Genomic DNA, 23,600 nt, shown 5'->3' with positions numbered 1-23,600 from the left:
TGATTAAGGAATATTTGAAACAGTTGATTGGTTATTTACATTCTGATGAATTCTCAGGTGGGATAAGATTTAATCATGTGATCTCACTGTTAATCATAGCATAATTTGGTTTCTTTGAAAACCATATGTTATGATATTATTTTTCAGAATAAATATTTCCTTTTATAAAAGGGTTTTCATACATCTTGAAAACCAAGCATCCCCAAATTTTGTGTGACTGGCTTCCATTTCCTTGATGAATAACCATATCTCCTCTTGTAATGGCTTTAAAAACATTGGTTGAAAGAAGGCGTGAAGACTAGGAATCCTAAGGTTTTTAAAATAATTTCTATTCATTATGGAGAAAGAAAAATAATCAATTTTTCTATCAACCATAATGCAATAAATATTTAGATCTTATAAATTTACTATCAGTAATTCTGCAACCCTGAGAAACCTGATTTTCTTCTGAATGATCGTTCATAACTCATTGTGTTATTGACAAGATTAAAACATAGTATAATCGTCAGGATTCTTGATACATGCTAAGCACTTAATAAACTAGAGCTAATTTTAGAAAAATGTATAGCACTCACTATAGGGGCCCGATCAAGTTTATAATGGGGAAGTTGAGTATGGGAAGCAACAGGCTTTAAAATTATGTCTATGTAAGTGGTAGAGTCTAACTGTGCTTTGTAGAGTAGATGGGACTTGTATAGAGGGGAGATACAAATGATAGGAGAGAATTCAAGTTTGAAGTTCAATACAAAATTCATCCAGTCATTAATGTCCTGCTGACAGCAATAAAAGCAATATATCTGACATCTAACAGTAATAAAAATGGGAAGTATATTTAACAAGAGGTAAAGAAAAATTAAGGAAACCCTTGCAAGTCAAACATAAAATTTAATGCTTTGTAGCATTATACTAACTGAATGTAAATTTTTGACAGGAGGAATTCTGGCTTGTAGGGGAAATGAAGAATGAATGAGGGTGGAAGCAGGGAGACTATCTTAGAGCAGGTGTGGAAGTAAATTAAGTGTAGACTGTCAGAACTCTGGTGGTGGTTCCAAGAAGTACAATAGGAAAGGAAAGTGAAGTCAAGAGTCATATAGAAATAAAACAAGTTATAATTTGATAACATACTCTCAAACTTGAAATAGAAAAATACAGTGTAATCCAGTGAAAAGAAATGGTTCGAGTTTGAGCTCTGGCCTTTACCTACTGCGTGCTTTGATAGGGCAAAGTAAATAATTAACCAAAGTGCAGTTTCCTCCTCTATAAAATGTGGATGATATAATATAAATCAATAATTACTAGATTTGTTATTAGATCTAATTTATTTTTGTTTTAAATTTTTTTTGCCTTTAGTTATTATATAAAGATGATATGTATAGTACTTAGCACAGCACTTTGCTATCATATGGATTTAATAGATATAATTAGAATTTGAATAATCAGGAAAAGATAATGAAAGATGTTTTTAAAGCCCATTGTCTACATAAATTGAAAAATTGTTTTATAATTCATAAGAATGTAGGGACATCAATTTGGGGCTAGGGTAGGAAGAGGAGAATTATAGAACAATATACTGTGTACCTGGTTTGAGAGAGATGCTCTCCATCAAGTGGAGTTAGAGTAAAACTGAAGGAGCACACAGTTTCTACTAAAGAGAGTTTTTATTTCCTTTTGCTTATTAAAATTCAAGCACCATTGTTAGATTTTGTCTTCCCTTGTTTAAGTTTTCCCCAGTGGTAGCAACAGTCTAATAAAACACAACCAATTTAAGTACAAGCCAAATGATAAAACAGATCTGGTTGTACCACAGGGGATTCTGACCACACTCCCTAACTCTGCTTGCCTACAGAGAGATTACATTTATAAATGTCTTCAGCCATTATCCAAATTACAAATCAGAAGTAAAACTTTTATACAAACATAGTTTTGAAACAGGTGGTGTTTTGATTATTTATATCTGAACATTCTAATGAAGTCATGAGATATGAATAGGTGGTAATTTATTGAAAGAAACGAAAAGGGAGTTTTTAGCTGAAACCTCAGGGTAAGAAGAATGCTTTATGAAATCACCAAGTATGAAATTTAAATTCTCCTGCTGAGTTAAATATGCCTTGACAATGTCAATGAACTTGGAGAGAAAAAATGACAAATTACTATTATATGCTCAAGTTTACCAAAGTCATGCTTTTTGCTATTGTAAATATTGCAGGATACTATTGAAAGGAACGCTTTATATTTTATACTTACTTTTTGTGTAAAATATTTTCACTTTTACATTGTTATTTAACTACAGTTGAGTTCAAAAAATATGCAATAAAGATTTATGAAACTTTTCCTCCCTTAAAAAAAAGAAAAATGGTAGAAGTATATAGTAGAATTCTGAGTTTATATTACATAGCTTTAATCTTAGTTATTATCTACACAACCCATAAGCTCTCTTGTCCTCCACATGCCTACAACTGTGTATGTTAACTTTTTGATAATGTTTTCACTCTCATTGCTGAATATGCAGTTATAGAGTCCAGTAAAAGTGAAAATGGCCCAATTATATCAGAAGGGATTTTTTTTCAATTGAAAATAAAACCATCAAAGGCCCAGGCAAAAATAATTGACTAGTGACATGTAAAATAAAGTAACACAAATTAAAAATATCTTCCACGCTAATTATCATACTGAAGATGTGCTTGGTTAAAACTCTGGAGTCTATGGATGTAATTTCTATTTTTAAATAAAAAAGTATTTTGATCAGCACAATGTTAGAAAAAGAAAGTCTCATTTGTAATAGGTGAGTTGGTCATTATTATCTATTAACTTTAAGAACACAGAGATAGAATAATTACTGAGTTTATGAGTAGTAGTAGCTGTGTTTAATAAGAACAAAAATACTGACATGAAATTTCTGATGCTGCCCTCATTTAATCCTTTCTCCTTAAATAGAAAATCTAGTATCATAATTTATGGCTCCCATTTTCTGATTCCCATATCAAATCAGTCACCAGTTACTATTATTAAAACAGTAATATCTCCTAAAATTAGCTACTCTTCTCTATCTTCCAGAGCTCTACTTTAAGATAGACTCTTATTTTCTGTCAGTTGAACTGTTTTAAGGGTCTTCTACTTGGCTTCATTATCACTTGACTTTCATGATTAATACATCCTAAATATACTTTTCAGAATTATTTTCTTAAAATATAAAGCAATTGTCATGGCCGGTGACAATTGCTCAGCGGTTAGAGCGTTGGCCCTTGCACCAAAGGGTCCAGGTTTGAGTCGAGGTCAAGGGCACATACCTGGGTTGCAGGTTTGACCGCAGGCCCCGGTCAGGGTGCATGCGGGAGGCAGAGGCAACCAATTGATGTGTCTTTCTCTCCTCTCCCTCAACCCCTCCCACTTTCTCTAAAAATAAATGGAAAAAATATATTTGGGTGTAAATTAACAACAAAAAGCAATAATTTTACTCCACTATATGTAGACCTCTTTGTTTATGCAAATTATAAGGTATAAATCAATTTTGGTAATTTGGCCCTTACAATTGAGGCTACCATAGTCTCCCAATATCCTTCTAGTTCATCAGTTTCCATAGACACACCTATGTGACATAAACACTGAATGTGACATTGCCCTGGACTTTTCCATGAGGCATTGTCGTGATTTATTATTCCTTCTGCCAGAAATAAGAGTATTTTTCTCTAATAATCTGATTAGCAAAATTCTACACATCCTCCGAGACTCAATTCAAATGTTACTACCACAATGAAAACATCCCTAACACCCCCAGAAAGATTTGGTTTTCCAGCCTTTGACATGCTAACACTTAATTCGCAATTCCATAATACACCTTATCACATTTACATTAATTTGTTAAGACCTCTGTGTTATCAAATGCACTATAGGAGCCTCTGGAACTTTGATACACAAAGAGAGGCTGGCGAACCAGCATGGGGCCTTATATGACCTTACTGCTGTGAATTTACTGATGAAGTATATAATTTAAACTCTTGAGGTTTTAATTGTACACTTAATAATAGCCATATAAAATGCAATTCTTATTTTTCTATTTTAAACTTTTATATTAGTGATAAGAGGAATAGTAAATCATTAACATTCTACTTAAAATATTAAAACTAGGAATTGGCTTGTCAATTGATTATCTCCCTTATGGCCACTTTTAGTGTATTTAGGACTATTGTTAAATAACCTCTCAAATGCATATGGATTATACACATGTTGCTCTAATTTATGTGCCTCAGATATAATGTTCTCAAGAAAATTCACATTTGTGCAGTTAAAGAATCTGACATTTTTTTTTTTTTTTACTTGCACTGATTATCCTGTTAACAGCTAACTTACTTATTCAGGACCTATAAAACAACAAGGCTCAGAGCTAATTTAAATTCTTGCTGTTCAAGGGACAAATATATTTCTGAAAATTCATCTAGCATTGACCGAAGGTCATCAATGCAGGACTGTTTCTTTAATCAGAGTTGCTGGATTTAGATGACTGAATTTTAGGCTATGAGCCTCTCATTGGCCTTAACTTACTGAAGAGAAATTTAGAAAAACTAAAGAATGTTTCCTATTTTCCTCTGAAAATAAAATAGGTTCTATTACAGGATGATATGCAGAATAGAGATTCAGAAACAATGAAAGCTCATTTCATTTAAGAGAATAATATTCCTCAATAGGCAATCATAATAAAAATTCATTTGCACCGCTTCCTTATAAGACTAAAGAAATACAGTCATGTGGGGTGCAGGTTAGAAATGAAAATGTATTTAAGAAAACCACTCCGTATACTTTCTGAAAAATGTTGTGATTAACAACACATATTACCATGGGGAAATGCTGTACTAATTCCCAAACTACATGGATTAGAGCTAGATCCACGCGAGAAAGTTGTATACTATCAAGTTATAAGAGTATATAAAACAATTTCTACTAGTTTCCATTTTCATGAAACCAGAACAAAACAACCTTAACCAGAAATGAATATACATTTCATTGAAAACTATCAAGAGTAAAATCTACAATATGCTGATTATTTTAACTGTTTATTTTTAGATATAAAAATATAAAGTTGATATTGTGTTTTTTGATACTGACCCCCATTAACATTTATATCTCCTGAAGTAGTGAAAATAGTGAACAATTAAAAGCTCTTGAATCTGTCTCACTGTGAATTGGCCAAGAAGCAGTAAATCTGCCAGTAAGAAGTAGAACAGCTGTTAAGATGCCAACACAATTGAGTACTCCATATTTACATATTTCTAAATATATCAATTTATTGGAAACCTATGGGCATGGAATGACAATGGAGTCAATTAAACCATAAGGCAATGCTGAGACACCTTCACTTTGACCTTTCTCTGGGTATAAATTATGTCTCAATGAACACATGTCAAATCACAGGCTCTATTTGCAGATGGGGAAAATAAATACAGTATAAAGCATGATATCCAGTTATCAAATAACAGTTCTAAAATGTTATTTAATCAATTAACTAAAAATAGACAAACAATATTTTATTTTGAGAAATAGTGTACTGGATTTTTTATATAAATATTTTTATGTGAAATATGAATGTCCCAATTGAAAACTCAAGGGATAAACTAGATTTATTTTTTCCCCTCAAATTTTCTTTATCAGTGTAAAATTGTATTGCATTACTTTTATTTGTCAATTTCAGGCAAATTAAAGGTATTGAAATTTGCCTGTCTTCAGACAAAATGACTATGTGGAAAAACAACGCATAATGCTGTAGAGATGTTTAGTATCTAATTTCCACCATTACTCCCCACATTTCTCCTTCAAAGACAAAATGTTAACATAATCATTTTCATAAGATTATTCTAACACTGTCTTTAAATTGTTAGATATGTTAAAAGAAATGCTCCAAATCCCAGGCTGAATTTCATAATAGAGTGAGACAATTCTTAGATTGTACTCCAAAAAGTCATTTGTAAGACAGAAACAAGAATGTATGCTTATTAACTGATACATTCAACAAAAATGCATTGAGCACTACAGACCAAGCACTATGCTGGGATCTGAACATTTCCTTCCCCCACAAGATTATACATGGTCATGGGAGTTTCAATACTAGCCCAGAAAAGGCCATTCATTCCATAATGAAGTTGTACGATTGTTTCACTGAGGGTTTGTAATCGTAGTTTGAATTTTTTTTTTTCATTTATGGAATAGCTAGTCATGTGATTAAGGAAGGTAAAAGGAAGCATATTGTTGTCCACATGAGCTTGGGGCTGCTCCATTGCTCTAGCACTTTACATATCAAAGAAGATCACTATGTTAATGTTTGCCGCATGCCTTTTCTCTCCTCTTGCATAAAAATAACATTTTTAGCTTCTAGAAATATTACAGGAAACAGACAAATGTATGATGTACTAATAGACAAATTAGAACATTATAAAACACCATAGAGAACTTGAAGATATAAATATAATGAGAAATTTTAAAAATTGCTTCTACCAATATATCATATTTTGTAATATGACTTTTTGTATTATTGATCAAAATTCTGGATAAAAAATGAAAATAATTAACATTTACTCACTACAGGTCATATACTAGGTAATTTAAATATGGTGGCGAGTTGTCGGTAACCCTCCAAGGTAATCTGAACATTTTCCAAAATGAAGCACTGCATTCTTTCTTTATTTTCTGGACTAAACTTTATTGACTGCTCTATGATCCCTTCAAATAAAAAATAAAATAAAAACATACTTTCTTTGTTAATTTTGATTACTTTAAATAATTTAAGAAAAAACAATCATCCCTACATTTAATAAAACATAACTATGAAAATCATTATATTACCAAAACCTCAACTAATTGGACTTTTCTTTAATTTCTATACCTATTGACATGTTAGTGCTCATAAAACAAGAAAGGACCTTCACTCTGGTACTGTTTCCATACTTAATTCTATACTTAAAAGCATTTTTGTAAGGGAAGGAAGGAAGGAAGGAAGGAAGGAAGGAAGGAAGGAAGGAAGGAAGGAAGGAAGGAAGGAAGGAAGGAAGGAAGGAAGGAAGAGAGGAGAGAGGGAGGGAGGGAGGGAGGGAGGGAGGGAGGGAGGGAGGGAGGGAGGGAGGGAGGGAGGGAGGGAGGAAGTATGAGAGGGAGAGAAGGGGGTGAAAGGGGGCTGGCTGGGTGAGTGAAGGGAGGGAGGAAGGGAAAAATGCATTTCGTGATTTTCAGATAAATCTGAGAAAAGATTATAACATTCATTCACTTAATATTTTTTGCTATACATAATTTCAAACATCTGTATATTACTTATTATTCAGCCAGGTTATTTTAGTATAATGTAGACACTGTAGAATTATCACCAGATACTAAATATGTAAATTAAGTTTTATCAGCATGCCAAGAAAGCAAGGTAAGAATTTTCAGCCATATTACAATAACATAAAATCATTAAAACTGATGACAAAAAGAGAGTGATGAAGGATACATTTTAATTTTCCAAATTTTGGTTCAACGATTTACTTAAGTGTTTTATTTGTAAATCAATAACATTATATGCAATTTCTGGCACTGATTTCAGAAGCCTACCGTAAAGAACATATGTCTAAATCATGGTGCAGTTCAAAACCGTAATATTTCTTCCATTATGCAAATAAGCAAATGGCATCAGAATGTAATTAGATTTCCTCAAGGTTAAATGATCTATAGTTTGACATTTCTATTTCATAATTGCCTTGAATTTATAGTTCAACGGTTCTTTAAAAGCTTAAGTGTTTTGAGGTACACGTTTGCTGTTTATGTCAGGCAAATCAAAATTAGCAGATAAGACAATCTCTGTCAACCATGGTAAAAATTCTCCACCATATAGCTAAAAGAAATATTGCAGTTTATTTTAACCCTCACCTATATTCTGTGTGTTCGAAGTGTGTTTAAAATGTTCAAAGAGCCCGGCCGGGCGTGGCTCAGTGGTTGAGCATCCACGTAGGATCCAGGCGATTGGGGTTCGATTCCCGGTCAGGGCACATGCCTGGGTTGTGGGTTCTATCAATGACTCTCTCGTCATTGATGTTTCTGTCTCTCTCTCTCCCTCTCCTTTCCTCTCTCTGAAATCAATAAAGATATATTTAAAAAAAAATGTTCAAAGAAAGAATAAAGTCAGGTCTACTTAAAATATCTTCTTTAGAAATGATCTATGCTGAAAAAGGGAGGAATAATAATGCTCAGAAGAGAATTAAGAGTGAATTTTTATGAAGGTTGATCAACATATTCAATCAATCTCTAGACTAACAAGAAAAACAATATCACAATAAAGCTATTTTTAAGTATTTTTCAAATGTCTTCTTGACAGCATTCAAACAGTTAATTATATAAACTATTTTACCTCAGTGGTATTGATGAGGAAACTGATATTTAAGTATTTTACCATGTTCATTCTTTTTTCATTTCTTATGAAGCTTGTTTTATTTACTAAATATCATGTTTTTGAGATTTATTCTTATTGTTACAGTGTAATTCATTTGCTTATAGCTGCCTTACAGCCACATTAAATTCTATTCTGATGGATAATGATATTGCCATTAACATTTTTGAAGTTAGTATATATACTATATTCTTATCCATCATTTTATTTCATCTCTTTTAAAAATTACAGTTTGCATTCAATATTATTTTGTATCAGACAATAATATGCTTCACCGAGTACTCTCCTGATGTCCCCAGTACCCATCTGACACAATACATAGTTGTTAAAATATTATTGACTATATTCCCTATGCTGTACTTCACATCCTATGACTGTTTGTACCTACCAATTTTTACCTCTTAATCCCCTCACGTTTTTTCACAACCCCTCAATCCCTTCCCCTCTGGAAACCATCAGTCTGTATCTATGAGTCTATTTCAATTTTCTTAATACAAAATAGAGAAAACAAAATTTAAAGTCTTCTTACATTAAATATCACATTCTTACCACTTTTCCATGTGATTCAGAATTCAGATAAAGAGAGAGAAGTCTCATCCCCAACACACACACACACACACACCCTAAAATAAACTCCGTACTATTTAGCTAGAGTTTATAATGCAATTTAAGAAAAGATAGATAAAACTATTAAAGTTGAAACCAAAAAAAGGAGCAATTCCAGGATAGTAGGTCTTTGGTTTAATTACGAGAGAATTCCAAAGTCATGTGAGTTACAAAACAGATGGGAGTTTGACTTGAAATCTCTTAAGCTGTTATGAAAGATAAATCAACCTTTGAAAAGAGAAATGATGATGATAAAGATTATGCAAAGCAGAAATTCTTTAATTATTTTTGTCATTTCCTAACCTCACCATAAGTAAATTCATAAATCTCTCCACTTGAATTTCCAGACCTGAATAGAGAGTGAACTACAAATGTTTAAACAGCTTACCATCCTTGTTTGGTGTGGATTAGTGTAACTCTTTTGTCCAACTCTAACAATTAGCTCAGTAATCAAATGTGTTTTCATTTCATTTAGTGTCTTAAGTAATTCTGAGACCCTTGTCTATAAATGATCAGAAACTTGTACTTTATCTTCAGCAAAACCTCCTTACACAGCCCACTGCTTCTAGGAACAAACAGGTATTCCAAAGTATAACCCAGATCAGTCAGGTCAGGTCTGAGTACTGTGTTTCATTAAGCAAAAACTGGAAAGGCTGAATATTGAGCTAAGTTGCCTTAATTATGGTTATTTCTGCTACTTTATGGAGTTCAGTTGACTACATCAGTTCCCTGAAAGGTACGATATCCCATTTCATTGAATGTTTCCACTACAAAGTGATGTTGTCACAGGAATTACGATATTCAACTGGCTAAGGCAAAGCCTTTCCCTGTATTGTGTTGTGAACAGCTGAACTTTGCAGCCAGGCGATGTGGGCTCTGGTCTTTTCCATCACTGAGAACTCTCAACAGGCCATAACTATTTGTAAGAGATAATGTGGAAACTATAATTTCCATCACACCTTCTGGTTTATCAGTAATTCCTTTGTGTGCTGAAGGGAGGTGATATCTTAACACAATTCAGTCTTCCCAGCCATCCCCCCCATTTTATTATTACCATATAAGCAATTCATCTCTTTTCCATCCCTATGTCAACTAGACCTTCCTGAATGATCAATTTTTGACAAAGGCTTTTAATATAATTTAGTTAATATTGTTCCAAAGTGGCAGGGTATGGGACATTCTAGCATCAGAAATGCACTTAGTCACAAAATCTGTCCTGTAACATACACTACTGTCAAATACTACAAACACACTTTCAGGTTCTGCCACATCTTCTTATCAGATTATGTGGTCAGAGCATGAGGAGTTGATCAAAGACATTCCTTAAATCTCAGAAGAATGGAATATAGGCCTCATTTCCTCCCTTCCCAAAAAGCCTCAAGTGTGTTTTCGAATTGTCTGCTTGAAACCCTAGATTGGCCCATAGGGATGAATACAGGAGGAAGACTGATTACATGAGCCCACAGCCAAAGAAATTTGTATCCTTTCCCTACAACAGGGCTTTTTAACCTAGGGCAATACCTCTCCTACTCCAGGATATATGTGGCAACGACTAGAGACATTTTTGGTTGTCACAAATGAGGAGTGCTATTGGCATCAGTAGGTAAAGCTCAGGGATTCTGTTAAACACCTTACAATGTAAAAGACTGTCTCCCATATCAAAGTATTATTCAACCCAAATATCAAAGTGCCAGGTGTTGAAAAATCCTCCTTTATAAGACTCTATATAAGTATGGCTTGCTGCCTTCACTCCTAAACTCCATCCAGCTTGGTATTAGTACTAATATCAATAAACACTTCTATAGCAACAACTGCATGCCACTGTTTTGAGGCCTTTATGTTTATTAACTCCGTAATTCTCCATATGTTAGGTTCTATTACTCCTATTTTATAGATGAGGAAACTGAGGCAGAGATAGATATTACTCTTTTTGGTCTCTTCATGTAGTAACCAATCATTCTTCTTTATAGCTTCTAAAAATGTGATGTTATCACATTATTGATGCCTTTTTGGTATATTTGCTTTGTTTTTGCATGAGGGAACAGACACACTTCTTTTTAATTCTGATATTGTTAGCTAAATGCATTTACTAACTAAATTTTGATATCTCTCTCTGAATCAATACAGTATATTACCTTTTTGTATCTCCACTGAATTTAACAAAAGTGGTTGATTGGTATAGAAAATAAGTTAGGAAGAATATTGTAAGGCATTCAGGAAATCCATTAGATACAGGATCCTGAAGTGGGATAAGGTAGAAAATGAGTAGTTATTTAAGCATGTAGCCCATCAAAAAAGTGTTATTCTCTGCATGTGTTTCCCAAATGCATAAAGCATTCCACGGGCTAGAGATTTGCTTATTTGTACATAAAGCATCTCTGGTTTTCTGTGTATAGTGTTGTTCAGCACTGGTGGCATGGTGTGCATTTTCATTTGGTAGCATGTCTGTTTCAGTGAAGAAATCAGCTTTAAGTGGTTCCACGATACAGCTTGCCCTTCATGGCTGTATGATTCAAGGGTTTGTCTCACTTTAGTAAAACCACAGGCCTGGTGTCTCTAACATACACATCTACAGAGCCCACAAGTAATTAATGTTATTGATGGCGCCCATTTACACTACATCTTTCTACCAAACTCTCTGCCCAAGTAGACTGGGACTTCCACAAGAATTCTTTTAAAGAAATCTTATAATCTTCCTCTTCACAATTCAATACTACTTAGTACCTCTATAAAATGTACTTTTCTCTCTTTACTGAAGTAAATTCTAAGTCACAATAGACATTCCTTTTATATATTCTGAGAAACGATTATGAATGTTTTCCAGGCAAAATTTCATGTCCCTGATGGTTAACTTTGTTAATTGCTAAGTTTATCCAGGAATATAGTAAAGGTTTTTCAAGAAAAAATCAAATTGATTTTGGATGAAAAAAAATCATTTTAAGTGGTATTTGGGATCAATTAGCTAATGCCAAATAGTATATTCTAAAGTATATTCTAATAGTATATTCCCAAGAGATTGTTCTGATTGTAAATTGGAAAACAGCTTAAGTAGTTGATAGTACAGCTTGTGTTGACACAGCCTCAATAGAATGAGAAATATAAGAGGTGCGCTTATCTGAGGTAACCAACTCACAATCAAGTCATCCTATACAAGGACCAGAATTACTTGCACAGTATTAGAAAAGTGTTTATCAAATACAGTTATTTTGATTGACAGACACATTTAATCAAAGATCTTAGTTTATATCTTGTGGTTTCTTCAACAAGCTAGTTCAATGTTTGTATTCACTGCAAAACATAATTTTTCCAAAGAGAAGAAACTAGATCAAGAGATTCATGCTGTTCATTAAAATATAAGTTTATTTCAAGAAGAGCTTTGTGGCACAGGCCTGTTAATTCTGCAGGACAAGGTGACAGTTATTGCAAACTGGTGAGAACTGACAGAAAAAAGTATGATATTGCACAATAATATTGAGGTACAGTATTTCTGTTTTATTTCAACTTGGCATTCTTATTGGTATTATTTTATATGTGCATATATAGAGATGTACTAATGAAAACCCCAGTTATCCTTTCCATATATGAAAAAGAGTAGACAAGATATGCCAGATTATTCTAGGTGCTTTATGTGGCATTTCATTAATTGTGATCAAATTATAAGACTGATGTTTGTGGATTTTTTTAAATATATCTTTATTGATCTCAGAGAGGGGAAGGGAGAGGGAGAGAGAGAAATAGAATCATCAATGATGAGAGAGTCATTGATCGGCTGCCTCCTGCATGCCCCACACTAGGGATTGAGCCCACATCCCTGGCTTGTGCCCTGACTGAGAATCGAACTGCAATCTCCTGGATCCTAGGTCACTGCTCAACCTCTGAGCCACGCACTGGCTGGACATTTTTAATGATCACATTTTCATAGATTCACAAGTATTCTTATCTTGAGATTAAATGAACTATACCCATACAGCATATATATATAATTTTATTTTTATATATTATATTTTATAATTTCTTAGTGCACATATAATTTTTTTTTCTGACAAAAAATGTTATCAGACAAAATTTATTTAGTTCAGGACTTATTTTGGTACAATGTGTGATGCATGGTGGATCTGTTTTTGTTTCCAACAGGTTAGCAAGTTAAGTCATCAACTGACAGATCTACCTTTTCTATGACATACCACAATTATGCATATTAATAAGATAGGCAACAATATGGCTAAATAAGTATATTCTTCACATCAACCCATTACAGACACATGAAATATCTATAACAACAGCTACAGATATTTCTATTTCCATGTTAGTCTTTCAAATCTGTTTTGTTAATTTGACATATTGTCTTTTCAGAGCTTATATTAAAGTATTCAGCTAATTAGCTTAAATTATTTAAACATTGTTTCATGTACTCTAAAATTAGGTATATTGTTCCATTTATTCACATTTTGTGTGTTGCCTCACAAATGTTCAGAATAAGTTCTTACAGTTTTATTTCCAAATAAAGTTAATGGTTTGTGAATATGCTATCTTACTGAACACTCATTACTAATAATTATTTTTTTCTAGTTGACTTATTTAAATTTCTATTGTTATAAAATTAAACAACCTATACATGATTAAAGTATCATCACCTTTTCCACTAGGTAATTGTTACATTTCTATATTTGTTTTTATTGCATTGGTTTGAACATGCAAAATGTCCCTGTATATTATCTTCCTCTGAATTTCAGTGACAATGACTTTATATTTAACAATTAAGTTTGAGAGTGGCTGTTGATTACTACTATATTAGAAAATATTAAATAAGTATCTCACTAGTTTAATGAGTTTTAAGCAGGGTTGTGAATTAACTCTTATTAATTAACTCTTTTATCATCTACTAACTTTATTTAAATGTCATTATTTAGCATTTTAATCTTTTTTATTGTCCTTTTAATGTAACATGTTTGGTAGTAAATTCAACAAGTAAAATGATATGAATATCCCAAACATTCAGATAAAACAATATATATAATATATATATAATATATATAATATATAAAACTATAATATATCTTAAGCCAAATAAGAGCCAAGGAGATTTATAGGGAGAGCCCCAGGTCCCCCTCCTGCCATCAGCCAGAATGACACATCACACTGTTGCTTGAGGGCAGATAAATCCATCGCTTTTCATGGCCCGCCGCCCTTAACCCATGGAGGAAGGATGGATGACTCTCAAGGGACTGCACCCCTGCACCAGGATGCTTTCCTTACCTGGAACAGGGGTGAGAGTCTGGCTCTAGCAGAGTCATCACTGAGACTGTGACACTGGTAGCCTGGGGCAATGACACTGCCCACCCGCAGACTGCCATTCTCTTCTGTCCCACAGCCCGGCCCTCCCCTTGGAATGTCTGCCGACGGCAGCGCTCCAGCCTCTCCTTACAGGTGTGATCTGGTTGCTGCCCTGGAAGAAGGTGGCAGTCATCTTGGGGCAGGGCCCGGAGTGTGAGGCTGGGCTAGGACTAAGAAATGTGAGTGGGGCAGGGTAGTGAGGAAGTGGGGAGCAGGCAAACAAAAACCCATCCCAAGGATGGAGGGATGCAGGACGGCAAATGAACCGAAGCTCCAAGACACTCCCTGCCCCCTCCACCTAATCCCTGCACACACTCCATCTTCCAGTGGACTTAATTTACAAATCATATACTCTAAGATAAAATTAGTGAGAATTCCATGATGGCAGCCACAGAGCATTAAACCATGAGTGCAGAACTTTGTCAGACAGCAGTGTTTTTTCTACAAAGCCAGCTCCGCATATTTTATTACAGAGAAAGTGTAGTTTGCTTCCACTCACCAGGGAATCTTTCAGTTTATACTGTAAGGAAGGTTTGACTCTGACTCTAGACTAAGGTGGTGATATCAGAAACTAATGAGTTTTCTCAACCCACTGAGCACTGAATATACAGCTACACATGGAGCAATTCCCTTTGAAGGGAATTCAGAAACTGGCTGAGAGCTCCTATACATGGGGCAACTGAGAAGTATCCACACTGCAATGGAAAAAAGAAAGGCTGATATACATTCTCAACATGAACCCCACCCCTGGCACAATGCCATGCAATCAGGAGAAAACCCCCAACTCCCACTACTCTCTGGGTAAAGCAGGACTTGGACCATACCTCCAGAACCCCAGCTTTTAAAGTTCTCACCTGAGGGATGAACCTCAAAAGCAACTAGCTCTGAAAATCAATGCAACTTGCATTCCCAAGTCCTAGAGAATTCAAAGATGCAGTTCCAAGTAAGTAGAAACCGAAAGACAGAATGTGTAGTTATACTTACATAAATAAAACAAACTAAGCCAAAAACTGTAACAAGAGACAAACAAGGTAATCATATAATAAAAAGATCAATTCACCCAGAGTAAATAATAATTATAAATATTTATGCACCTAATTTTTAAGTACCTAAATATTTAAAGCGCATATTAACAGATAGGAAGGTAGAAATAGACAGCAATACAATAACTGTATGAAATTACAATACCACACTTTCAACAATGAATAGATCACATAGACAGAAAATCAATAAGGAAATGTTCTTAAATTACAAATTAGACCAGATGATACTGACAGACATATACAAAATATTCCATCCAGTGGCACCAGAAGATACATTCTTCTCAAGTGCACATGAAACATTCTCCATGTTGGATCATATGTTAGGATACATTTATTAAAACAAGTCAATAAATTTAAGAAGATTGAAATATCAACCATTTTTCCAACCACAGTTGTATACAACTGGAACATGAAGAAAAGTGAAAAAATCACAAATATGTGGTGCCATTTCTAAATTCTCTGCTGACCTACCAGCATTTGAAATTCAGTGACTAAGCTACACACAAGATACTTAAACTTGGAAAGCAAAAGTAAAGATACTTTATTTTTCAGCTCTAAAAGTTTTATTTTCTTTTTTACTCCTACTCTCTTCAGCCTGGATATTCTTACATTCAACTAAAAATATATGGTGAATATCATCTATGGATAAAATTCTATGCTGGATGTTGCAGGAACAAAGGTATCAATAAGACTTTATTCAATATTTTCTGTATATGTGGAAAATAATAAACATATGAATTTCATATAGGTAGTTCCAATATTATTAATAATGTTAATTGTCTTATATTTAAACAGTTGATTGAGAAGTTTTGAGTTTTCAAATCTGTATCTATCTCTTTATACTTTTCTGTGCATCAAACAATTTATATCATTTCAAAGAGTAAAGAAAAATGAGTGTAAATAAAACCATGTAGCAAGTAGGACAAGGCTCTGTGTTCTTATAATTGATAAGAGAAGGAAGCATAAATGAGTGTAGGCAGTCAAGTATAACTGACCACACTATAAATTTAAGTGTGCAAGGAGAGAGAAGTAAGTGTGTTTAGATAAGACCATTGAATAGCGAGCTGATAAAAAAATTAGTTTCGAAAGCAAAAGGTGAGCCACTTAAAAGTTGTAAGGGATGAAATGTTCCTGTTGGAATTCCACTTTGTTTTTGTGTCGTGACTGATAACCTTTGGTATTACAACTATGAAATTAATCTCTCCAATGAACAAAGGAAAAAGACAATAGACTAAACAGGTAGTAGGCTTTTCTCCTCTCCAGCACAGGGTAACTTGAGATCTTAAATCTCATAACACAGCATGATATTCGGTGTCATAGACATCCAATTGATAAAATTAATTACAGGGGGTTTTGGATTTTTGGGTGTTTGTGTTTTGTTTTGTTTTTTACCAAACCCTACCCCGTGCAGCCCATCTGTGCTGGGATTAGTAGTTCCTTCCTCAGGTTCTACTAAAGTTACAAACAGACTATAAACCAGACCACAACAGAATACACAAAAAAGTCCTTTCCTACTTGACCCATCAATAATCTCCTAAGTATCTCTCAGATAATATTCTGTGTCCTCTATACTACATTCTCCCTTTATGGGCCATCTGATATCAACTCTGGCATCCCATCAATGTCTTCCCAGAAGTCCCTACATTTATTTGGGTAACATTTTATCTGGATTATTGCAGTGCCTCCTAATTTTTATCCCTGACTTTATGCTCACCCACTTCAATATGTTCTCCACATTGTCATCATCAGATTGCCAATAATACACTCTTGATAATGTGATTATTGTCATCATTATAATGATACTGTCTACTACACAAGGAGACCCTATGTGCTCTGATCAGTTTTATGGGTTTTTTATATGTGCATTTACTTATTTTCATCATAGTAAGCTTTGGGTTAAGTACAATTATAAGACTCATTTTTAAAGACACATCTGAGATATATATATATATATAAATTATATGAATATATAAATTATATATAAATAAATTGTATATAACATATATATTCCCATAAAATAAAGATCTATGTGTTAACATTAAAGAAAATTTTTAATAATTAAAATGTTTCCAACAAAGAGATTCACAACAGCATTTCCTCTTTCAGTAATAGGTGGTGTGGCCCAGCTGAAAGCGTCAAGATGCCATTACTTCAATGGTTTTGAAACTTTGGGATTATTGTACATGCCTACAGGGCAATTTCCTACATCTTTAACTTTTATATCCTTTGAATTTTTATTCTTTGAAGCTATCACTTGGTGCCAAAGTAACTAGGTCAAACAACAAAAGCATGTTTAATGATAATAGGCCTTTTCTCACTTCATCTCACTCTCTCTCCCTCCTCTTCTTCCTGCTTTCCAATCCCATGTTTTAAAACATAAATGGATTTTGACCATAATTAAGATGATATCAATAAAGCAAATGCTTTTTATTGCTAAAGGACTTTCTATTTTTTAACCTAGTAAAGCAGGAGGAACTGTAAAGCCATTCAACATTTATTCAAATCCCTATTCTGACAATTACCAGCTGGGTCATTGTCAAGTTATTAATTTTGATGTTCACTTTGCTCATTTGCTAACCTGGGATATTACATAGAGAGACATTGCAAGGACTTAATGTAACATAGTTCCCAATGCTTGGTCATCTTAAGCAGTCATACAAGAAGAATTTAGCCCCATTGAGGTCAAATATAAAGAACACTTGTCCTACAGGTTGGATTCATAGTTATCTAGGAATTATCACTGGAAATTAATTATTCATCAAGAAAAAAGCTAAAGCTTATACTGAGTTTTTCCCCTCCCTCCCTCCCTCCCTCCCTCCCTCCCTCCCTCCCTCCCTCCCTCCCTCCCTCCCTCCTCCTCTTTCTTTCTTTCTTTCTTTCTTTCTTTCTTTCTTTCTTTCTTTCTTTCTTTCTTTCTTTCTTTCTTTCTTTCTTTCTTTCTTTCTTTCTTCTTTCTCTCTTTTTCTCTCTTTCTCTCTTTCTCTCTTTCTCTCTCTCTTTCTCTCTCTCTCTCTCTCTCTCTCTCTCTCTCTCTCTCTCTCTCTCTCTCTCTCTCTCTCTTTCTTTCTTTCTTTCTTTCTTTCTTTCTTTCTTTCTCTTTCTAAGAATCTCTTTGATGTAGCAAATAAAACCAGGGGGAGATGAGATATAGTAGTTATCCAAAACAATATATACATCCACAAACTATCTAGAGAAATGATATGGCATAAGAATTCTGCTTTAGAGTTATCTCATTTTTTCTCATCTTGTGTCACTTCTTGAATGGATACCAATAGTTCCCCTGATTTTAGCAGCCACAAATGTAGATTACTGTGTCCTCTAACATTGGCTTGGTCTTCCTATTTACTGAAGTTTGGAAAGTTCCAAATGTCTTGTTATGAAATTATTTCATTTTATAAATATCAATAAGATGTCAATAACTGATGGTATATTTCCAGATTATGAGGCTTAAAAAATCACAATCACCACATCTGAATTATTGTTTTTTAGTATGGGGGAATTTTAACATATCTTAGACTTACCCCATATAGAAAACAAGACTTTGCTGCACCTCAAAAAAATAATGAAAAACATTAAAGGGAAACTTATGGAATGGGAGAAAATATTTGCAAACCTCATATCTCATAAGGGTTAATATCCGAAATATTTAAGGAACTCAGAGACAATTCAATGGAAAATTTTTTTTTTCTTAAATAAGCCAATAAAAGAAAATGGGCAAAAGACTTGAATAGACATTTTTTGAAAGAAGATACTCAAACAGCCAGAGGAACATGAAAAATTGCTCAACATCACTAATTATCAGAAAAATGCAAATCAAAATTGCAATTAGATATCATCACACATCTGTTAGAATGGCCATTCTCAAAAACACGGTAACAAGTGTTGGTGAGGATGGAGAGAAAGGAAACCCTTGTACATTGTTGATGGGAATGCCAATTAGTGCAGCCACTATGAAAACCAGTATAGAGGTTCCTCAAAAATTAGAAATAGAACTAGCATATGATCTAGCACTTCTACTTCTAAGTGTGTATCTAAAGAAAATGAAATCACTATGTTGAATGTTCATTGTAGCATTATGTGAAGTGGTGATGTTAGCTAAACTCAGAGTTGTAACCATTTCAAAATAAATACATATATCAAATTAGTATGTTGTACACCTTAAACTTATGCAATGCTATATGTCAGTTATATCTCAGTAAAACTGCAAAAAGATAAAAAAAATAAAATAAAATAAAACGAGTCCATCAAAATGTTAGATCAATTCTATCAGAATATTCTATTATTTTCTCTGAGCTGCAATCACCGAGTGGATTTAATTTTTAATACCTCTCTTAACGTTTAATTAAGATTTATTACTAGATCGAAGACAAATATGGAGGGTTTTACGAGACAGATATTACTTTTAAGATGTTTCTAGGTCTCATTGATTTTTTTTAAAGAAAGCAAGTATAAATGATGCAAACAGGAAGAACAGCTTCTTTGGTGACTCAGGCCATTACCTCATTGATGATAATGTCACCACAGTCAAGACAACAATAATGCTTTTTCAGTTGCAGAATGATGTTTTCTCACATAATGCCTTTTAAATTGTCAAGGTCCATGATGCATTTTAGAAATATTAACATTAATGGAAAAGAGAAGGTTTGGATCAGAATAACGCAGAGGTAAAGCATTTGATTTGTTTCTAATGAAACTGTTTTCATCACCTGTCAAGGCAAGTCATTTCAAATTGGAACTTTTGGTAAATTGGTGAAATATTTTTATCCTAAACATCATTCTCTATCTTAGCAATTCTTTAATCTGTAATTATTAGTGAATAGTGTGCTCTGCAAGGGGAGATTTCATTACTCGCTGACAAGGAACACTGATAGACAGGTATCTGTAATCAGAAAAATATTTCTATAATAGTTAAAAATGTTTTGTATAAAAAGTATTAATAAATATTATATTTCAATGTGTTGAAGTCTTTCCCCATTACTGACATCGGCTTAGAGAATGTAGAAATTTTTCATTAGACTCTAATCTAGTCTTCACCTCCTCTTGCCTAACAGAAGTCCTGCATTACTGAGGGTCATACTGAATCCAGCTAATGTTTCATAATGTCCCTCGCACTTGGCATAGGCCATGTGACAAGATGACTAAGTCCAAGTCAATGTTATGAGATGAACTTTTGTGAAGGTTATCAAAATGGAGATTAATACCATCATTTTTCTCTCCCCATGTTTGTTATGCTTTATTTCTAATAAGAATACCAAACCACTGAAATGATTCCATGAATAAATGTAATGTGGTATTATACAGAGGATCAGATAGAAAAAAATGCTTGTCTTAATATTCTTGGCATCCTAATATTATAACAGCTCTGGACTGCCACTATCTAGACTTTTTTTTTTTTTTTTTTTTTAGCTTAAGAGGAAATAAATCTTTATGTGGTTATGATACTGAAATTTAAGGTTTTCAGATTTAAAAAAACAAACCAAATCTAAACTTAATGTATGTATGTATATTTTAGATGGTGTTCAAACTGAGAAATCAAATAAGTCCTTTTATAAAAACACATAAACTGATTTTCCTCAAAATGGAGATATTTAAAATGTAATATATATTCTTAATAGTTTATTCAGAAAAATAACCTCACTAATGAAAATGTAAAAATGTTTAACAAAACATTTATTCTTAAAGTGTTTTTGAACATATTAAGATAAAAAGATATTAGGGGAATATGTTGCCAATAATGAAAAGAAAACAAAGACAGAAAGTTAAATGAAGCATTTACTGTATTTCTTTTGAGGGTATTTGCCATTCCTGGAAGCTTTAAATTCATTTTGATAGGTTCATCGATGAAAGGTGATTAGAATGAAAAAGTATAGGCCCCTTGAAGATATGGAAATATAATAAAACATTCTCTTTCAAAAGTGAGATGGAAATATAAAGTGCTACAAACTTATAGACAAATGGAAAAGATACAAAACAGCTGTTGAGAAATTTTCACCTAATTTCACATCAGCAGGATGACCCATGTTACCTCAAAATTTGAACTTAGATTCAAATAACCCTAATTGTCTAAGAAGAGCTAAAGCAAATATACTCTGAATAAAAGTATACACATATAGATTTCATATTACTTATAAAAAATAGTGTTTCTAGTATAATAACTAATACATTATCAAATATAATCTGACATACAAGAATGCAAGTTAAAATAAAAGAGAGCCATCATAAAAACAAGTGACATCTATAAAACTTCTGATATTATTCAATATAGTTTATAAAACAATTAGACTTATTATGCTTTAAAAAAAAGACCAAGTTTAAAAAGTATATTTTGAAGAAATAGAAAACTACCAATAGTGAAACAAGTATGTGAACTATCTCTAGAAATGACACATAAAAAATTATATACTGAGTATATGTTTAGCAGATAGATATAGTTAAAGAGAGTATTAGTGAAACAGAAGATAAAATATTACCTGGAACATAGTAAGGAGAAACAAGATGAAAGAAGAAAGGGCAAGATATAAAAGATAGAATGAATATATTTATTATAAGATTGAATTTCCAAGATGAAACAGAAAACATTAATCAGTGAGCAGCAATATTTGGAGATATATTGGTTGATTTTTTTAAATGATGAAGGACATCAAAATTCAAATTAATATAAAATAGGATAACTGCAAATCATTAGAGTGAAACTACAGAAAACAAAGGAATGGAAGGAAATTTAAAGACTGGCAATTATTTTTACAGCTAAATTATTAACAGTACAATGCCAATAGAGTATAAAATAATATTGATTTTTTATTAGTATTTTTATTCTTTTTAATTTATTGGGGTGACATTGGTTAATAAGATTATATAGGTTTAAAGTGTACAATTCTATAATACATCATCTGCATATTGCATTGTGTGTCCACCACTCAAAGTCAAGTCTCCTTCTGTCACCATATATTAGAAGCCCTTTACCTTCTTCTAACTCTGAAAGGCCTGAACTAACATAAAGTAGTTCTCTAATCCCAATGGAATTAGCTAAATATCAATACTAAAATAATAAATAGAAATACCAAATATTTTTAGAAATTAATAAATTATTTTAAAACACTGATCAACAAATGGTAATATAAACTAGGATTATTTAACTAATAACAATGTATAGTCAATATATGGTGTTTTATTAAATATATTATAACATCAAATGCAGCTGAAGTACTTGTAAAAATAATATAACTTGTCTAAAGATGGTTTAAAAACATCAGCAATAAAATTAGAATAGAAAAAAATCAAAGAATAATTAAAAGAAAAATACTTAAAATTAAATAGCATATTTACATGTACAGTATTAAGAAAGCTAGAACTAGATTTTTTAGAAGCAAATAAAATTAAAACGCCGATCCAAAGAAAAAGGGTAGAGAAACACAAATAACTGACTTTAGAAATTAAAAGAGAACAATACCAAAGATATTATAAACAATGAAAAAATAATGAGATTAAAATAAAACCAGGATTGGTGTGGGGAGGGCCTGGGGGTGGGATGGATGTGGAGTGGAGGGCATCAGTGGGGTTAAAAAGGGGACATCTGTAATGGTCTCAACAATAAAAATAAAAAAACATTAAAAAATAAAATAATATAAAACCAGGATAATAAACACAAAATATTTTTATTATTTTTAATTTATTGGGGTGACATTGGTTAATAAGATTATATAGGTTTAAAGTGTACAATTCTATAATACATCATCTGCATATTGCATTGTGTGTCCACCACCCAAAGTCAAGTCTCCTTTTAGAAATAGTTTCCTATTTCTAAAAAATAATATAATTTACCATAATGGGCTCAGGCAGAAATAGAATAGTTAGTAGTCTTTTTTTTTTTTTTTAATTTTATTTTTGTTTAAAATATTACAGATGTCCCTTTTTCTCCCCAATGACCTGTTCCACCCCATTCCTTTCCCCTCCCCAGTCCCTCTCCCCACCACTGTCCATGTCCTTGGGTTGTGCATATATGCATATAAATTCTTTGGTTACTCTCTCCCCCCCACCCACCCGACCTCCTCCATCCCTCTGACATTCATCAATCTTGGCTATGCTTCCATGTCATTGAATCTATTAAGTGTGGGTTTATTTCTTCATGAATGGTTTTTAACACTAACTATTAGTAGTCTTTTAATTAATGGTATACCAATTTTCAGGTCCATATGAATATACTACTGTGTTAG

This window comes from Miniopterus schreibersii (genome assembly GCF_964146895.1).
Source record: "Miniopterus schreibersii genome assembly, chromosome: 5".
In the NCBI taxonomy this organism is placed as follows: Eukaryota; Metazoa; Chordata; class Mammalia; order Chiroptera; family Miniopteridae; genus Miniopterus; species Miniopterus schreibersii.
Note: the sequence above shows the minus strand (reverse complement) of the source record.